The sequence below is a fragment of the Apostichopus japonicus genome, chromosome 12 (genome assembly GCF_037975245.1).
Source record: "Apostichopus japonicus isolate 1M-3 chromosome 12, ASM3797524v1, whole genome shotgun sequence".
NCBI lineage: Eukaryota > Metazoa > Echinodermata > Holothuroidea > Aspidochirotida > Stichopodidae > Apostichopus > Apostichopus japonicus.
In genome coordinates this window covers 6484548-6502730 of record NC_092572.1, presented here as the reverse complement: position 1 = coordinate 6502730, position 18183 = coordinate 6484548, and the positions used below count along the sequence as shown (strand labels likewise).

The 18183-nt window shown below is 36.0% G+C and overlaps 1 protein-coding gene and 1 long non-coding RNA gene across 6 annotated transcripts in view; both read right to left on the bottom strand.

Moving 5' to 3' along the window:
• The window catches only part of LOC139976859 (uncharacterized), a 95487-nt gene that overhangs the window by 75191 nt on the left and 2113 nt on the right, over window positions 1–18183 (bottom strand). The window lies entirely within an intron of this gene.
• Window positions 10384–16629, bottom strand: LOC139976867 (uncharacterized). Its single transcript, XR_011796301.1, has 6 exons — window positions 15764–16629; window positions 14947–15042; window positions 12391–13498; window positions 11808–11927; window positions 11213–11324; window positions 10384–10484 (listed from the first exon to the last, which is right to left on the bottom strand). It is a non-coding gene; the product is annotated as an uncharacterized lncRNA (long non-coding RNA).

Here is an 18183-nt window from a genome sequence, read left to right as displayed (position 1 = left end):
ACAGTAATTAGAAACGTAAATTTATAGACAAATTCGTTCAGAGCAGACGAGTGATTATTTCGTTTGCAATCATAGATATTTGACTTCATATATATAAGGAGAAAATCATATGCGTGACTTAATCCATGACCCTTACCAAAAAAATATTGTGCTTCGCAAAAAGGAACTGTTTCTTTAAAATGAAACTCCACATCCAAAATTTAAGTAGCTGTAGATTACAATCCCAGAAGACATGCTCAATAGTTTCAATATTACAAAAGTAGCATATGCCTGTGTTATTTGTTGCAATGATTCTGTGAAAAAGTTTAACCTGAAGAAATGAAGCTTGGCTTCCAACACAACGGGGAACGTTAAATGAACAAATGTGCCAGTCGTGCTCTGTGAGGTTTGTACAAGCGTGAACCTACTTCTGTTGTGCTGTCGGTGGTAATGAAGCAATAATATATCGAGAATATAGAGCTAGTCTGGATTGCGTTGCTGAACATACTGATATTGCAGTTTGTAACATCATTGCTCTGACAACCCGACGTCTTATATTCCTGAGGAATCGCACTAATTTCATCGCACTAAAAATGTAATAATATCTGATAATTCAGTCGGAAAAAGTACTTTCCGTCATTGGTGAAAGAAATCGCAAGTAGCTGAGCTGTTTCATGTGTAATGGTAATGTTAAATAATATTATGATCACAGACTTTTCTATAGCCAGCACCTCTGCAACCAGAATGAATGGAAAATGACTTAATTGACAGCCCTGACATCTCCCCTCTCATCCCGTTGAAGGGGGGAGAAATCAGTCAAATAACCATTATTACAGATACAAGGGTTATACTTGTTGCAGAACACGTCAATCAAAGTTTTAGCTAGTGCCAAAGCTAAACTTATCAAAATCCAATAGAAACAGAAAACCCGGATTATCGTTTGCGAACAATACTTTACAAGGTCTAAAACGAATCTAGTAGTCTCCCAAATGAATGTCTTGAAAAAAGTGGTCTAATGCAGGCCAAAGAGATGGATGGTACGCTTTAATCTAGCAGTTAACACCTTTGCATACATTTTGTAACCCTAATTTAAGAGCGTGATAGATAATAATTATGTAGATAGGTGGCAGTCTTATGAATTTTTAGGATAGAAGCACAATACCTCTTGTCTGTTCTGTTAGGAGATACCTTTTAGTCAGGTGGCTTAGAAACAATATTTAGGATTAACGTTACCGGCCGGACAAAAGTACCAAATTTGGCATGGAGCTTCCTTTTGACCTATCTGTTGATTTTATCCGTGGAACCCACTTGATCGGCTCCGATTTTCCAAGATGGCGGCAAAAAACCAAGATGGCGGCAAAAAACCAAGATGGCCGCCAGAAAAAAAAGGAAATGTTATATATCTGGCTGTAAAAATTGAAGATGAACAAATGAGGGGTCATTTCAGGTGTTTCCGAGGTTCACTGAAACAGATGATGGTCATGGCATATTGCTTGGGCAACCCATTTCCAAGATATCGGCCAGAATCTAAGATGGCCGCCTGGAAATTTCATATATATTCATTCCCCAGACCCTCTGTGTCCTTTACTGATCGGGACCATCAAACCTTTCGTCCTCAAACGTGTAAATGAAACCGGGCTAGCACCTTGACTATATGTTTTGACTGGTATTCTGATTGTGTCACTTTGGCTCAGGAAGCCACTTAGGACTTATTTGGGAATTTTTAGGTGTGATCGAACCGTGGATAGACACTGTCGCAAAGCCCGTTATAATATGGGAGTTACAAGTGTCATGTAAGACTGATTACATTGAGTCAACTATATAATAGGGTAACTTGAGGGAAAACCAACCAGATGTGAATACCGACTCATTGGGGGATTTAGTACAATTGTGCACCCTTCATAAACACAACGTCAATTCTGCGAACAACACAAGTCAGCTCACTAGTCATCTGAGGTATTTAGGTCGTTTTTTCGAGCCTGTACTCCAGGGCTGCTGTTAGCGAGGATCTCCAGGAAGACTTGTTGTCTGGTATAGACAAGCCCACCCCCCCCCCGAGTAAGAACGATAGCTTGGGTTCAAATCACTCCGTTGGTGAGTTCTGGACAGCGGTACCAGCGATGAAGAAAGGTAAGTCCCCCGGTCCCGATGGCCTCCCTGCTGAGTTCTATAGGACCTTCTGGAAGGTTCTCGGTGGGGACTTGAGAGACGTGTTAGCTACCTCTTTCCAGTTGAATTACATAAGCCAAACACAGCGGGTTGGAAATATTGTTCTCCTCCCAAAGTCGGGAGACACTTTGGACCCGAATAGGCGTCCAATAACGATGTCAACTGTGGACTACAATTTCCTGGCCAAAGCATTAGGAAATCGAATATTGTAGGTCCTCTCCAGACTTGTGCTGTGCGAGGCAAGTGTATTCAACATAACCTCTGGTTGAAGAGAGACTAGCACTGGTCTGCTTGGACCAGGAGAAGGCCTTTGCCATGGTAGACCACGACTTTCTGTTCAGAATCTTAGAGTACTTCGGATTGAATTTAGTGTTTATTCGTTGGGTCTCGTTACTATATAAGAACGTCTCGAGCATGGTCAATGTTAACGGATTAACTTCTGGTCCCTTCCCGGTTCGAAGGGGAGTCCGTCAGGGTGGTCCCCTCTCCCCGTTGTTGCATGTTCTCTTCAGCGAAATGTGAGTACCTCGCTGGACAGATGCTTGGGTTTTCAACCCTTCAATTTACCGGGTGGGGCTCGAGTTACAAGCGTGCAATATGCCGATGACGTCACTGGTATTGTGTAGGACCTTGCCTCCTTCAAGTCTTTATCGAAGATTTTGGCCACCTTCCAAGAGGTTACTGGTGCCAGATTTAACAGGTCCAAGACCAAAAGGCTGCGTTAAGGAGGTTGGCGCGGCCAATCCCTCCCATTCGATGCTAACTGGTCTGATGTCATGATCAGGGTAAATGGCATCTGGCTAGGTTATGGTGCCCCGGAGGCCACCGCTTTGGCCGAGAAGGCTGATCAGGTGGAGGCAAGGCTCGACACATTCAGTCGGAGGTGGCTCTCCCTCCATGGGAAGGTTACAGTACGGTACGGTGGTACCGTGATCGCTGCACCGCATCTAAGTGAGATTGGAGAGGATCCTTTTTTTATTTCATTTGGGGAAAGCGCAAACCAAACCTTGTCAAAAGGACCGTTCTGTAAAAGACCCCCTTGAGCGGTGGGATTGGTTTGGTCCACCTACCATCTAAACTGTGCTCTCTCCTTTGAAAGGTGTTTTCGTTGAGTTTGAGAATCCTTCGTTTCCCTTTCTTGTTAGGTTCTGGGTGGGTTTCTCTTTCGCCACCACTGGCCCGGATCCTTTTCCAATAACCGGCCAAAGGCGACACGCCCTTCGGGGTGTTTACTCAGATTGGTGACTCACTTCGCAGAATCAAAGAGGAGGATGGGCCAGAGGCCTTGCACATCTCTTTGTCGATGCACATGTTCATCCAAATAGTGTACATCGACTGTGAACTGTCTGGTAAAGATACATCGTATTGAAACATTGTAGACAGAATTCCCGAATAATTCCAGTATGTACTTAAAGGTCAGTGGAAGTGTAAATTTACATTTTTAAAGGTCACTTTAAGTGCAGCGGATTGATTTGAAACTAACGTAGATGAAAAGAGTGTATTTCATAACCCCAAATATCGAATTTTGAGTTTCAAACTCATTTCGTTTTTGTGTTACCTAAATTAAATATCCGGGTCCGTTGACGTCAAGAGGGGACGAAATGAATGTCGCTATTGAGTGTACACAGTAATTGCTGCTTTTTCTTCCTTCATAGGTGAAAAGTTCAAGTTAATGTTTTCTTCAAAGTCAATGAATTCTTGCATCTATATATTCTTCAAAATTCTGTAACTTTTCATTCAAATCGGATTCGCCGTTTTTAAGCGGCAGAGTTTTGAAAATGTAAATTTTGCATTATTCTTTGCTTCCCCCTCGACGTCACAAAAACATTACGTAATAGTAAATCTGTCTAATTTTTACACTGTATCGACTAAAAGTCAGTCTGGTCGTTGGATTTTCAATACTAATCAGAAGGAATCAGAATCTTCAAAATCAAGTCTTCACTTCCACTGACCTTTAACAGTGACAACAAGTGAATTTTCTGTTATATTGGTCACTATCTTGGGAATGGGTGACCCAAGCAACGTGTCATGACCATCATCTGTTTCAGTAACCGCGGAAACAACAGAATTGACACCGCATTTGTTCAATTCTGATATTTACAGCCAGATATATGACATTTCCTTTTTTTCTGGCGGCCATCTTAGATTTTGGACGCCATCTTGGAAATGGGTTGCCCAAGCAACATGCCATGACCATCATCTGTCTCAGAGAACCTAGGAAACACCTGAATTGACCACTCATTTGTTCATTTCTGATTTTTACAGCCATATATTTGACATTTTCCTTTTCTGGCGGCCATTTTGAATTTTGGCCGCCATCTTGAAAAATCAGAGCCGATTAAGTAGGTTCTACGGATAAAATCGATAGATAGGTCTAAAAGACACTCCATGCCATATTTGGTACTTTTGTCCAGCCGGTAACGTTAAAGTTGCAAAGCCACCTGACTATTTAAGATACCCGCAATTTAGCGATTCTAATACCAGCTACCCTATTGAATTCTTAAAAGTCTTATAAACGGCAACGAAGAGAGCGTTACTGACTAGAACTTTGTCTATACTTATTGCCGTTAGAGCTTGGTAGCATTCATCTAAGAGAAGTTTGCCTTCACAGGACTGTAAATTGATATCGTTAATATTCTGGTCTGGTAGCCTTCGGCAAAAAAGGATCCGGATTGCATCCCTGTAAGGTATAGAACGTCGAGAATACCATTCTTGTCTGTTGACGTATATAAAATTGCTCTCCTAAACTTCTAGCATTCCATTCAGTGACTTATTTTTTTTCTAGATTTAAAAATATATATATTAGAAATTAATATCTCCTTCCGCCACTCACCTTGCACGGGATGTAATGATGGTGCCTCTTGGCTTATAATCATAACATAACAGAAGTTCGTTCTGAGCTTGCGCTTGCGGACCCTTCGCTATATAGTTGCTGTTGCTGTTTTCTGAATGCGTTCATGCTTTTTAGATCGCCTCTCTCTATCTATTTCTTTTTGCGAATCTCATACTAGTTCAACAAATATTAAACATCAATATTTCCCACAGAACGACAGTGTCATGCAAAGTGTTCTTCTCTCGTTCATTACGGATATAAGCTCATTAATTAGAGAAATAATCTCCGAGTCATTCAACAGAGAATTGTTAAATTTACAGTAACATGGACCTTTACTAACTACTTGGGTGGACATTGATAGACAAATCAATGAATGGTATAAAGAAAACCCGGGGGAAGGAGATCATCTGTAATTGCCAAACTAACATGTCTTGAGATGAGCAAATACTTAGTTACTACCTGGTGTAACATTATATCTCCAGGGATTATTTTAAACGAAATGGTTCCGTTCCCTCCAGATATCACCAAGGTCATGCATAATCATCAAGTGAAAGCATTTATGTATAGTCTTGACATTAGTTCTCGGATTGCCATCTTTCTTTGTCCAGCGCTAGGATGAAAACAACATTTATAGCTCCTCAAAAGATAATGGCAACACTCTGGAATATATTTATGGCATCGGGTATGTCAATGAAATCCTGAAGTATCAATCCTGGGAGCAAAAATACAAGCAATAGTGTATATACAATGTTCATTTGGACATCGAGTATTATACATCTACCTAGGGAAATAAGTTCTTCTTCGACAACTGTGAAGGTTAATCGGGTATTAAAGTGGATACCGACACCTCGACTTGCCGAATATCCATGTCTATCAAGATAGGTCCATAAAAGGCACGCGATATTCCATATGGTACAAAGTAGCTTGTGAACATTAAATTTCATAAACAGTAAAATAAGTCTAGTTGATATTTTACACAATACACCAAGTGGTGGTCCCTTTATATTTTCTTCATTGGATTAAATTCATTGCTAATGGTGGGCGATACTTAACCTAAAAGCTACAAAAACGTGCAATACTTCATTAACTTATTGGATACAAATGTTATACTTCGTATGGACAGGATGCTTAACCATTGAATGTAGTCAATGACATTTTTCTGTTGTTGGGCAAATATGCAAAGGTTGCAGGGCCTCAAGAATCAAATGTTGAGCACAGTTTTACCCAACACAATGATGATACTCTCTGTTCTTGCTTTGGATGGCATATACTGCAATTAACCATATAATTTCTTCAAAATCGTATGTAATGACTTGACGTGGTTTCCATTGCATTTTGCTTACTCAGTTTTCATGTGGATCGCGTGCAAAAATATAGGGCTTGTCCTTGCTGACAGGCTGAAACATGGAAACCCTTACACACCTAACAAAATTATAACAACATTATAACAACATGATTCACTCCTTTCAATAACAATCACTTCCGCCTTCCCTACGCCACACCCGCAATCTATTTGGGTAATGAAAGAAATAAGTAAGGAAAATAACTAAAAATCATTTCTGTGCCAATATCTTTTCTTTAATTTCGTATTATCAACAGAACTGTTACAAGGATTGCATCACACTTGTATGCTACCCGTCCACAGATCGGAATCGTTTTCAAGTATCTTTCTTATTCAACGATATGGCATTTAAATTTGATTCCATGTACCAATGTTACAAAGTTTCCAGCTGATGAGATTATATATAAATAATGCATGTAGTTCCTGTTGGCTCTATTTTCTTTCATGGATAGATCTTCCCTCATAAATGCAAATATTTATATATAAGATAATGGCAAATATGTCCAAAAGCATATGTAGTTGCATTCTGTGTAAGGTCTTTATTTTTCACTTTAGAAGGAATCTCTGCACACGCAGGACGGTTTTATCATGGAGGGATTTGACACCAAGTGGTTATTTTCTCAGTCTGATATGGTACTGTAACGTCCCGGCAAGCATCTGGTTTTCTGCATAGGAGTTCTACTTCTCCCAGCTCTACTGCTTACTAAGTAAGTTATGCTGGTACCAGGGGTGTCGTGTATTATTCATCCCATTACCCACCCCCTAAAGCACTGGTTCTAGGAAAGACCCATGTACAATAATATGAGTCCCTTTTTTATTTGGAGCACCGTGTTAATCGAACTTTAAATGCAAAAAAAATATTTATTTGCTTAAAATGAAATAAGACCTGGGAAATAGGGATATCGTTACAAAGTAGATTTTTAAAAATGCAAAAATACACCGTTTTATTCAGTTAATGTTTTAAACGAGGTTTATTGTGAGGTTTTTTTTTGGGTCAAAAGCTGCACTGTACAGTAAGAAATGAAGAAGGTATCTAGCGGGCACGAGTTTTAACCGTTAAAAAAAATGAGAAATAAATTAATATCGGTATTTTGTGGCAAATAGGTCCTGTAAATATTCGAAACATGTATTAATCTGTCTTACTTGGAAATAAATCTCTTACGTCGCTTATTACTTTGTCATTCAAAAGTAACGATTGACTTGAGGGTTTCATGTATTAAATTAGACAACATATGTACATGTACCTACGTAATGCAGAATCATTGATGAAAATAATATTGACAATGCTAATTAAATTTCACCTTTTTGTCAACCACTTGCATACCATATTAAGCAGATTTTGCGTTACTAAAGATTTTTAAAAGTAATTGTCATGGTAAGCATGAACAGAGTAAAATAGAATGTTTGTTCTACAAATAATATTCGTCATATTGATCCTTTCATGTTTTCAGCATGTAAAACTTCTGGTAATATCTTAGTAAATGATTTACTATTAAATTTAATCCAAGATGAGACCGTGTCTTGATAATATATAATAGAATAATATGCTATAGCGCTTATTGGAGCTGCTGGACAATGATAGAAATAAACATAAACTGTCTAACTTTAGATCATGTATTTCATTATATTATGAATATATTATATCATAATTGCTTCTGATGATCATAGTAAAACAACTCACGATTAACATCAATGTAAGGACTGTGCACTTTTATACAAGTCTTGTTCCTACAGCAAAAATCCCTTTTTATAGATATCAAACCGAAAATACATATCCTATCAATAGTTTTTTAACCAAATTTCCTTAGGAAAAGGATGTCCCATGTATCTTGAATACAGGTACAATACAGTCTTATTTAATGCATATCTTAAATATGTCATAGTCTAAAGAAGTCTTACTAGATTAGTTTTCTATACAATAAAATAGTTTTGATTTTCCTCAATGGTTCATGTCTAGCTCAATGAGATTATTCTTATTTTATTTTATGTATTTTATGATTATTATAATCTCTTGAAACATTTCAGCGTGAGGTTTAGTTTACGTCACATTACGAACAAGACCGTGTTATTACTAACAGCAGCACCGGCCAGTCCCATGCGATCTTCGTTGCGGAGGGTCACATGCGATTTGATGCCCAGGGTTCGTCTGATTCCCGAAACTTCATTCTTGCCAAAGAACCAGTCTTTGGACTTCGTGTGTGGGGACGTTTTCTATTCCAAAATATAAGGAAGGACGGTCTATGGTGCACAATTACAGCACTTCTATGGTACATCGAGAGGACTAAACATTACATACTCATACTCCCAGCCGCACCTCAATCACCAGCTTCTAAGGATACTGTATCAAGATGTTTGGCACATCTGATTCAACCCCACGATGCACGGGGACAAAGCATACGAGCACTCAATCTTAGAGGCCAGGTATCTTCCTAGGAACTCATTGCATGGGTTCCTTTGGTATATGCAAGGGTGATTCGACGGGTCTTGGTCTTATTATTATATCTACTACACTTTGCGATAATTCGTAGATATTCGGTGTTGCACATAATACCTCACTCACTACACCTTCGTACCAGTTGACGAGGTTCTCTGACTATTGGCGAAACTCACATGTTTTTTTTTAATGACCTGCCCACTCTTCCCTACCCTGGTGCGGGTTGGATGAGAACCGCATTTTCCTTTGGGAAGATACGAAAGGAGGAGTGAATTGGCGGTGCTCAGGGAGCTAGGGCGCAGTGCTAAAATATTCCAATGTATAGTTAGGTATACGGGAAAAGGCATGTTTTTATTTTGTTTGGTAGATATAAAGTAAGATTGATTTAAGTCCAGTGATAAGATTGAAAGAAGGACCTAAAAGTATAATTAATCGCATCCATAATTTTATATATGCAGCTTAACATTACTACTGTTTATCAATTATTTAAAAATACAAAGCTCTCTTCTTTCGTGACAAAATCCCAGAATAACGTCACGGCTTGTGCTCAGTGTAATCATCATCTATCTGATATTTGTTTAAAGTGAAATAGCTCTGTTCTTCATCAGCAGCATCACAGTTACATGACTAGAACAAATATGAAAACCAAAAAGAGAACATCTCGGGTAAATGTTGAGTCTTTTACCTACAGGTTGTAATATTAATATGAAAAACCTAAACATTTAAACTCAAATGGCCAAATTTGTACTCATGGTCACGGTGACCATAGAGAGAAAGAGAGAGAGATATGGAAGTTCATAGTATGAACAACAGACACCATTTGCTTGATCGTTATTTTTCCATCCATTTTGGCATGCATTTATAAAATGTCATGATCTTAGCAAAAGCTTATGAAACCTTGAGTTTAGCTTTTCTTTCCAATGTACACTTTGTGTGGATATAACGTAACAACTATTAAGTTAATCGATCCGTTTTTATGTAAACGAATTTATCAGTACTGTTATAATATATACTTCAAAGTAATGATAGTAGTACTCCTAAATTTCAGTTTCCTTCAATTTCTAAAATTACCAAAAATTCTCTCATGCATGTGTTAGCCAAAATGCTTGAATTTGTGTTTACTTAAGTAAACGATATTGATGGGAACTGCCCAATTTCGTCAACATTTTACGAATCATAAAGTGATTTTATTCTCAAGTTTAATTATAGGAATTCAACTTGTATGTGTAATGATAACATTAATATCAATCTTACTTGTCTCATATCATTCAAATAACCTTGAAGAGTCATCTGTAGACTCTCGAAAGATGGTCGTTTGTCTATTGTTGGATTCCACATCGATAACATAGCACCAATTTTAAAGAAAGAGAAAAATGTCCACTAAAATACTTTATATTTACTTCTAAACATAAAAGATCATACATGATCTTCTTTGTCATATAGGTTTTGCTGATAAATGTACTTCCCTTTTATTTATGCATATTTATGTTAGCGCTGTACATGGTTTGTATGCCTTTTGATATAGTTTCAAGTTAATTGTCACATAACAGTTTTATTGGAGAGGGGAGTCACCTCCCTTTAAGACATTTCTTATATTCTCTTTTATCGCACGACAAGAAATTATACTTGCATTCCTCCTGCACATGCCATTGGTTGTTCCAAAGTGTCCGTACTTCTCAGTTTGTTTTCGATCTCAGCACATGTTAGACCTCCAAATGGTGTTTCCCCTAGAAATATTAAATAAATTTTACTTTTTGTTCAACTGTCGATTGAAATTGCATTCTTCGTATCTGATATACTATGCATGTGGATTAATACCGCACATATTTTAACAATTCAGCAGGTTTAAATAAAGGTTAAATTCCTCTTTTATTCAATATACTATCAATACAAAGAACATTGCAATTTCTACCACAAAATCTCATACAATATCAGTTTACGTGGTGTTATAAGGTTTCATATTCCACAAACTATAATATATTATACAAATAATTAATGGTTATGAGTGCAATAGTGCAAATGTTTCATGACTTGAAAGATGTTTTTGTTTCATTCAACTCAGCTGCGCCAAGTTGAATGGAACAAACTACATTTTTCAACGAATGAGACATTTGCACTATTGCACGAATGGAAACCATTCATTATTTACTTAATACAACATTTTATATTAAGATGGGTAAAATGCACTCAATGCACCATATTTTTTTGGAACAGACAGGTTTCTCTGCTCTCTGACCATTGAAAAAAGTGCTACCCGAAAAGTGTAACCCATTGTTCTATTTCATAGAGTGGAATAGAGTGAATTTTGCATGCAGTCAACGACCAATTGACCAATCAAATGACCAGAAAACAATTAGGTGTTGTATAAAATATAATATGATATAGTTGAGTTTCTCTTAAGTTCCATTTTGTGATAAACTTTAACATACTTTAGCAAAGTAACTTTTTTGCACACCTAAAGAGAAGATTTCCCACAAGACAACGCCAAAACTCCAAACGTCTGACTTCTCCAAATAATTACCAATAAAGACTGTCTCAGGATCAAGCCATGCTATTGGTGGAATTTTCTGAGCAACAAGAAAAAATAAGTTGTTTGTTAACATAGCAAATACATATTGTGTCACATACCACGTGATTTTGCATGAGGCCCTACATGACTGCTTTGTCATAAGTAAATGAGATTTTCATTTTCCTAGTTAGCGTAATTATTAAACAAACCCATATTTTTCTATCAGAGTTATTGCAATTGCCTACAAACTGGTAAAGGTGTTACATACGGAGGTAAATTTAAAAATGCTCGTAAGTTCATTTTCACTGAATTTACTTTCTTTGTATGATATTGCATCTGGTACAACCCATATTTTTTTTTTATCAAAGTACAATTGCCTACAAACTTATAAAGTTGTTAATGGACATACGGAAGTAAATTTAAAAAGGTCGTAAGTTCATTTTCACTTAATGTACGTTCTTTATATGATGTTGCATTTCGTAATACACATGAAACGTTTACCTCTAACAAGACATGTTACTGGTAAGCAATGTGCAAGTACCTTTGTTAGAATGTGGTTTATAACATCTGTGGCTAAGTCTGAAGGCCAGAAATCATACAGTTTGCATCTTGTTGTAGAACTGAGAAGTGCTTTCCTAGCTGATAAACCAGGATGTCGATACTTTCAGTGCGTAAGTAGAGAGGAATAAATATCATTTAAAAAGATGAGAAACTAGTAATAGCAGAGCATACTTCCTGTCCTAGAACACCTGTCAAATGTAACATGAGAGTTAAATTTCACTTTCATATCACATCGGTCCTAACTTACTTCTCGAAACTACTAGATAACATAAACTTTAAACATAGTAGTTTGAAACACTTATGATGTTTGAAAGGCACCCCTAACCTTGCTTCACACTACCACAATTAGTTTGAAGTTACTAGCAACTTAGTTAACAATATCGGGTCAAACCAGTCCAGCTGCATCCTTTTGCATATATACAAATATTAAAGTAAACTATTTCTAACCTGTCTGGATCTATAGGAGTATATTCTTTAAAAACAATATGTTGCGACATCTGTTCATTAAACAAATCAAGAGGAACAAGAAAACATACAAACATAATGCAATACTGTACTCTTACATTTTGCTTGGCAAGAAAGTACATTCCTTCGCAAACATCAGCTGCAAATGTGGTTAGCTGTACGTTTTTTCTCGTAGTTCGATGGAGCCACCTTATATGAACCACCGGACATCAAAACGTCCTTTAATGTTCCCGTTTCGATATACTCTTGGTAAATAAAATATGGCACTGGAAAAGAATTTCATGTAGGTGATGATTTTTATTGTGCTATGACACATAATTATTTGAGCCGAAAGAGAACTATGAGGCCATATCTCACAACAAGAAAATTATCAAAATCAAATTGTAAACTAAGTTCCAGGTCTCCTTTATGCACAGGTGTGTGTAACGTATCAAGGTCATCTCAAAATGATATATCGATTAATGTAAACAGGCCAGGAATACTTACCGTCTTCAAGAGAAACCCCCAGAACTTCAACGATGTTTTCGTGTGTTTGCAACCTGATAACAGTGCTTGCCAAAGCTCGAAAGTTAAGTAATTATTTCATACACGCATTTTCTTTACAAAAATAGAAAAAAACCTATTTGTCGATATTTAAATGTATCAAACATTCAATGGCTTTAACTACGCAATTGTATTGAATACGTTATGTTGAGCCTCTCTTTTGAAAGTGTTACATTACATGTAGGTGCAGAGAGGAGTAGTTTATACGTTCTACTCTCACTTATAGACATCAATTTTTTATATCTAGACAATAGTGCCATATGCATATACTTTGACTTGGGATACGTAATCAGGTTATTGATTTATTTGGTGTAGAATCGATCTCTTATCTCATTGACGTTACTTTAACCTTCAAAATAGATATTCTCATCAATATGAATATGAAGGGTAAAACCTCATAAAAGTAATAAAAATCATACTGTAAATTGCACTTGCTGCTGACGTTTAGCCTTGTAGTGAAAAGTCACAGATTGTGCGTTACCTGAACAGATTTAGCGATGACTTTGGTAAAGCTCGATAAGCTGTCCCCAGGCAAGAGGGTTGCTACCCAGTAAGTAACTGTGCCTTCCCCGGAAAGCTGGAAACTTAACTTAACATCGTCGGCACTCAAACATTTTCGTTCGTTCTTACGATTTCGATTTCCTTTGTCTTGTCTACTTTGTCCTGTAGTTAAAATAAATGTTGCCATTTATTGTAATATCTTTGGTTTGCATTTCTTATGTTGAATACTAAGGCCTACATATTTAATTACCAACTTCTTTGTATGTCACAACATTCATTCAATTTAGAGAAAATTTCCATTTTATTCAACAAAGAATTCAACAAAGGACAAAGAACATATCATTCAATAAGGTTTAATTTTATGCATGTTTAAAGATAATACAATTTCAAGTGATGAATATTGGAATCAAGATATGGCTTTGTCACCAGAGTTCATGACTATTTATGATTCCTCTTTATTTTGTAAACCTGTCTGGGTTTATTCATTAACGTTATAAACAGTCGCTTGAGATAACGGATGGAAGATTACATAGTTATTTGAACTTATTGAGACAGTACTTAAATTGGACACAGGGCATAAAGTGTATATTTGCATTAAAACCATACTCATCTAAGTGTCCAATGTCATAAAATGGAAAACTATGGAAGTGATTACCAATATTAAAAGGCTCTGCACGGTTTGACTGAATTGAAGGCAATTCTTTTGAACTCATTGCAACGTGTGTATAGCGCTTGTCTAGGGAGGTCTCCCCGTTTCTGAACAACATCTGATATTTCATAGTTTTTAAAATTTGTTGAATGACAAATTGGTTGAAAACTATGATAAAGATATATACATATATTAAACCTGAAATGAAATTTTTAATAATATAGGCACCGTATATAAGTTGAATAAGGTGCAGCCGTAACGTGTTACGCTAACATTAAAAGAGACAATTGTTGGATATAATTCCATGTAATTGATTAAATTAAGATAAAATTAAAGGAAATAGTATTTTTGACATGTCTAGTACATTGGAATACAATCCAGAAATAAAATATTAAAACAAAGGATTGACAAGGAACGAACAAATACTGACACAGACGGGAAACACTGTAAACTTACACGAATAGTTAAATTGTTCTATGCGCTTAAATGAACAATCAGAACACTTTATATCAACTTTCTGATGTTTCTAATGATTCTTAAAAACTTTTAAATTGAAATGATTGGTATATTCATATTCTTCATCTTTCAATAATACAGTAATATAAACACCATATCTACAGTACACATGATGCCAAATTTTGTTACATTTTAAAATAATTTTAATTTACTGCGCATTTTACTTTTAATAAAAGTTCTTCGTCTATGTTTCCATTCCCGATGTTTTGGCGAACTATGAATTAAACATTACCGTAAACGTGTCCGTCACTAGTATGGTGTCATAGTATACAATTCGTTTTAAGTTTTATTTTATTGGTTGTGGTTTCTTAGTAAAACAAATCTTAGCCTATTCACTGTTTTCAAATGTAAAAACGAAAGAATGTTAATTAAAACAAATTGTGTAAAATTACGCTGAATGTAGGAACATTTTATTAAACGTTTGCTTGAAACTACATATACTTACAACAAAGTTTGTTCCAAATGATTGACAGACATCCTGTTAAGACAACGCCACCAGGTAGAATTATGACAAGATGCACTAAAATATTGTTACTGGGTCCTTTAGAAAAAGCAGAATTTGTTATTATCTACATTTATCATAGGAAATTCAATCCAAAGTTACTCAACATTAAATTTATATTGTCGAAAACCATAAAAGAAGGAATATCATTTTAAAGTCTATCATAATTTATACTTATGAAAAGTCAATGCTTTTATTTCATAAAGTGATGTTAATATTAAAATCAACATAAACAGTTAAAAGAAAACTTGGTTAGCAACAAATATTAGGTATCAGTATTGAAACGTGTTCGAAGCAGACAAAGTATTAGTTAATCAGGCCTTCATTTGCTTGCTTTTCATCATCAATCAATCAGAAACATTTATATAGCGCCAATATAAAGTTGTTTAAAAACGTTATGAGACAGTTATATGACATTAACTATTGTATGCTTGCTCTAGCAAGTAAAGTTTTAGCAGTTTCTTGAAATATCAATAGTCTGGGCATTTCGATACGGGTTGGAAGACACTTCAACTCTTTGCGACCGAAACAAGATAAAAGAACGATCAGTAAACTGCAGTCTGTGAGTTTTGGGTACAATGTCATTTATGAGAGGAAGAGGATCTAAGCTACGTGAAGGTTGTGCCAGTAGTTAGCCCGAGATATAAGTTGGCGACTCCTTTAGTAAGCTTTGTACATTAAAACAAGTACTTTGAATTTGATACGCTGAAGTACGGGAAGCCAGTGAATAAAACTGAGTTCTTTTGTGACAGAGTCATACTTCGTGTGTTTGACAATTATACATGCTGAGGTGTCTTGAACATTTGGAGGTCTGGTTGTTAGTGATTTGTTCATACCGATCCAATCAAGAGGCTGTTAAAATAGTCCAACCTGGAGGTGACAAGCGTGTGCACAATAGTGAGCATTTTGCGTGATCGACTTACATCGATAAAAAATATATACATAAGCTTTGAAGCTATTGTAGATTAACACTGAGAAGATAAGAATAAAATTAATTAATGATGCGGGCTACCAGCAGAAAACTCTGTGAGGCTTCTTATACACAGTGTAAAAAATGCAATAGTTAACAAGGAAACCTTTATAAATATTTTGCAAGGAATCATATGATGTCAAAATAGTTACGGAAAGAAACACAAATTTACACTTTTGGTTCGAATTGAGATCTAGCCAAAAGCAAGAGGGAAATACATTTATTAAAAATAATGGCTGTCAATAACTTTAATGACGTCAGTTTTCAAAAAAAAATGATTCTAATTAAAATCATGATCATCCACAATCATCCCTTTTGAAAATGTTCCGTGTTATTGAATTAACGTTAACGGAGATTGACGCATGATAATACATTACACATCAATGCGCTATCGAGGATCCCCACAACCATATACTTTGTATGTATATACTTGAATTATGTAAAATGTTGATTACGTTGATGGTTGAAATATATTTGAAGTAACAAACAAAAACTATTGGCATTTAGAATGTATTATTTATAATGTTTACAAAGCTTCTGTACATACATGATTAGAAAATGCTTTAATGTTTATGATATGTTATGTAGCCGACTTTATGTAACGTAGCCCTATACAAATTATTCTAATTAAAATCATGATCATCCACAATCATCCCTTTTGACGCATGGTAATACATTACACATCAATGCGCTATCGAAGATCCCCACAACCATATACTTTGTATGTATATACTTGAATTATGTAAAATGTTGATTACGTTGATGGTTGAAATATAGTTGAACTAACAAACAAAAACTATTGGCATTTAGAATGTATTATTTATAATGTTTACAAAGCTTTTGTACATACATGATTAGAAAATGCTTTAATGTTTATGATATGTTATGTAGCCGACTTTATGTAACGTAGCCCAATAAACATTCGGACAGTTAAGAATATGATATATATTGTAACTCTTTTATAACTCAATTAGCAAACAACGTTTCCTCATTAAATGCATTTGTTTCCACATTTTTGCCTTTTTTGTAATGTTTAAATAAATCAGTATGTAATAGAGAGATGACAAAACCTACATTAAACCCGTAACATATAAAACAAAATATTTCGTTACCAAATACAGAGATTTTTACACTTTTGCTCCAGTTTCTGTTCCCATACATTCCAACAGTGCAAATAACTTCTTCGTTCCGCGTTGCCGTGTAGTCGATTGTTGAACTTGTGGTGAACAATTCTAAACTCGCATTGTTCAACTTTTTATGCAAATCATTCCATGGAGAGCCTTTACAAGTTTTTCTGTCACAGTTCCAGGAAATATTTGCTTTTGGCATTGAGTCTTCAGCATAACACGTGAAGTTCACTTGTGTTCCATTTGCAAGGAAGACAGTCACATTGGTTTCATAGCCGTTGATTTGCAACTTCATTGTAGGTGGTACTGTTAGGAAAAATACAGTATCGTTGCTCATTCCTCATTTATTTGCTTGTTTTGTCTTAGCTTATGTCGTAGGTAGAACATTAATCTCGTTCCAAGTACCTTAAATCCATAACTCAACATGGAGTATTAAATTACAATATCGTTGAACACATTTATTCAACATGAACAATTAAATACACCAGAAATAGCCCCCGTTAACATCCGTCCGCATATAAACTGCAAACAGCTTCCACCAATCAGAGACTACCTTTACATAACTACAGTGAGCTGCGACTAATCGGGTCGTTTCACACACCCACCCGCCCGCCTTGCTTGCCTATGCCAAGCACGGGAAACAGCGAAAAATTAAAAGTACGCAATTACTTTCCGTTACATCCCTTGTTGCCTCCGCTCCGAGCGTGTAACCATGAGGGAACGAAACGCATATCACAAAGGAGAAAATTTCCGCTACGAATACACTTACTTGAAGCTATCAATGAAATGACCTGTTTTCACATAGCAACACATATAGTTTTGACACTTGTTGAAGAACTTTCTCCTGATCCCCTGACTGTTTGCTCAATATGATTAAGAAATTACCTTCTTTAACGTCGGCCAGGTACTCCACAAACAATACGCGTAAAAAATACCTTATGGTGGCGGTAAACATTTTCCTATGTAAGGTAAGGGCATTGATGCTTATTTGGTTTCCGGAATATATGAATTTGTTATTTTTATGACACTAAAATGAAAATATAACAATTTTTGTTTAGTAAAAAGTTTAATGAACGAATATTG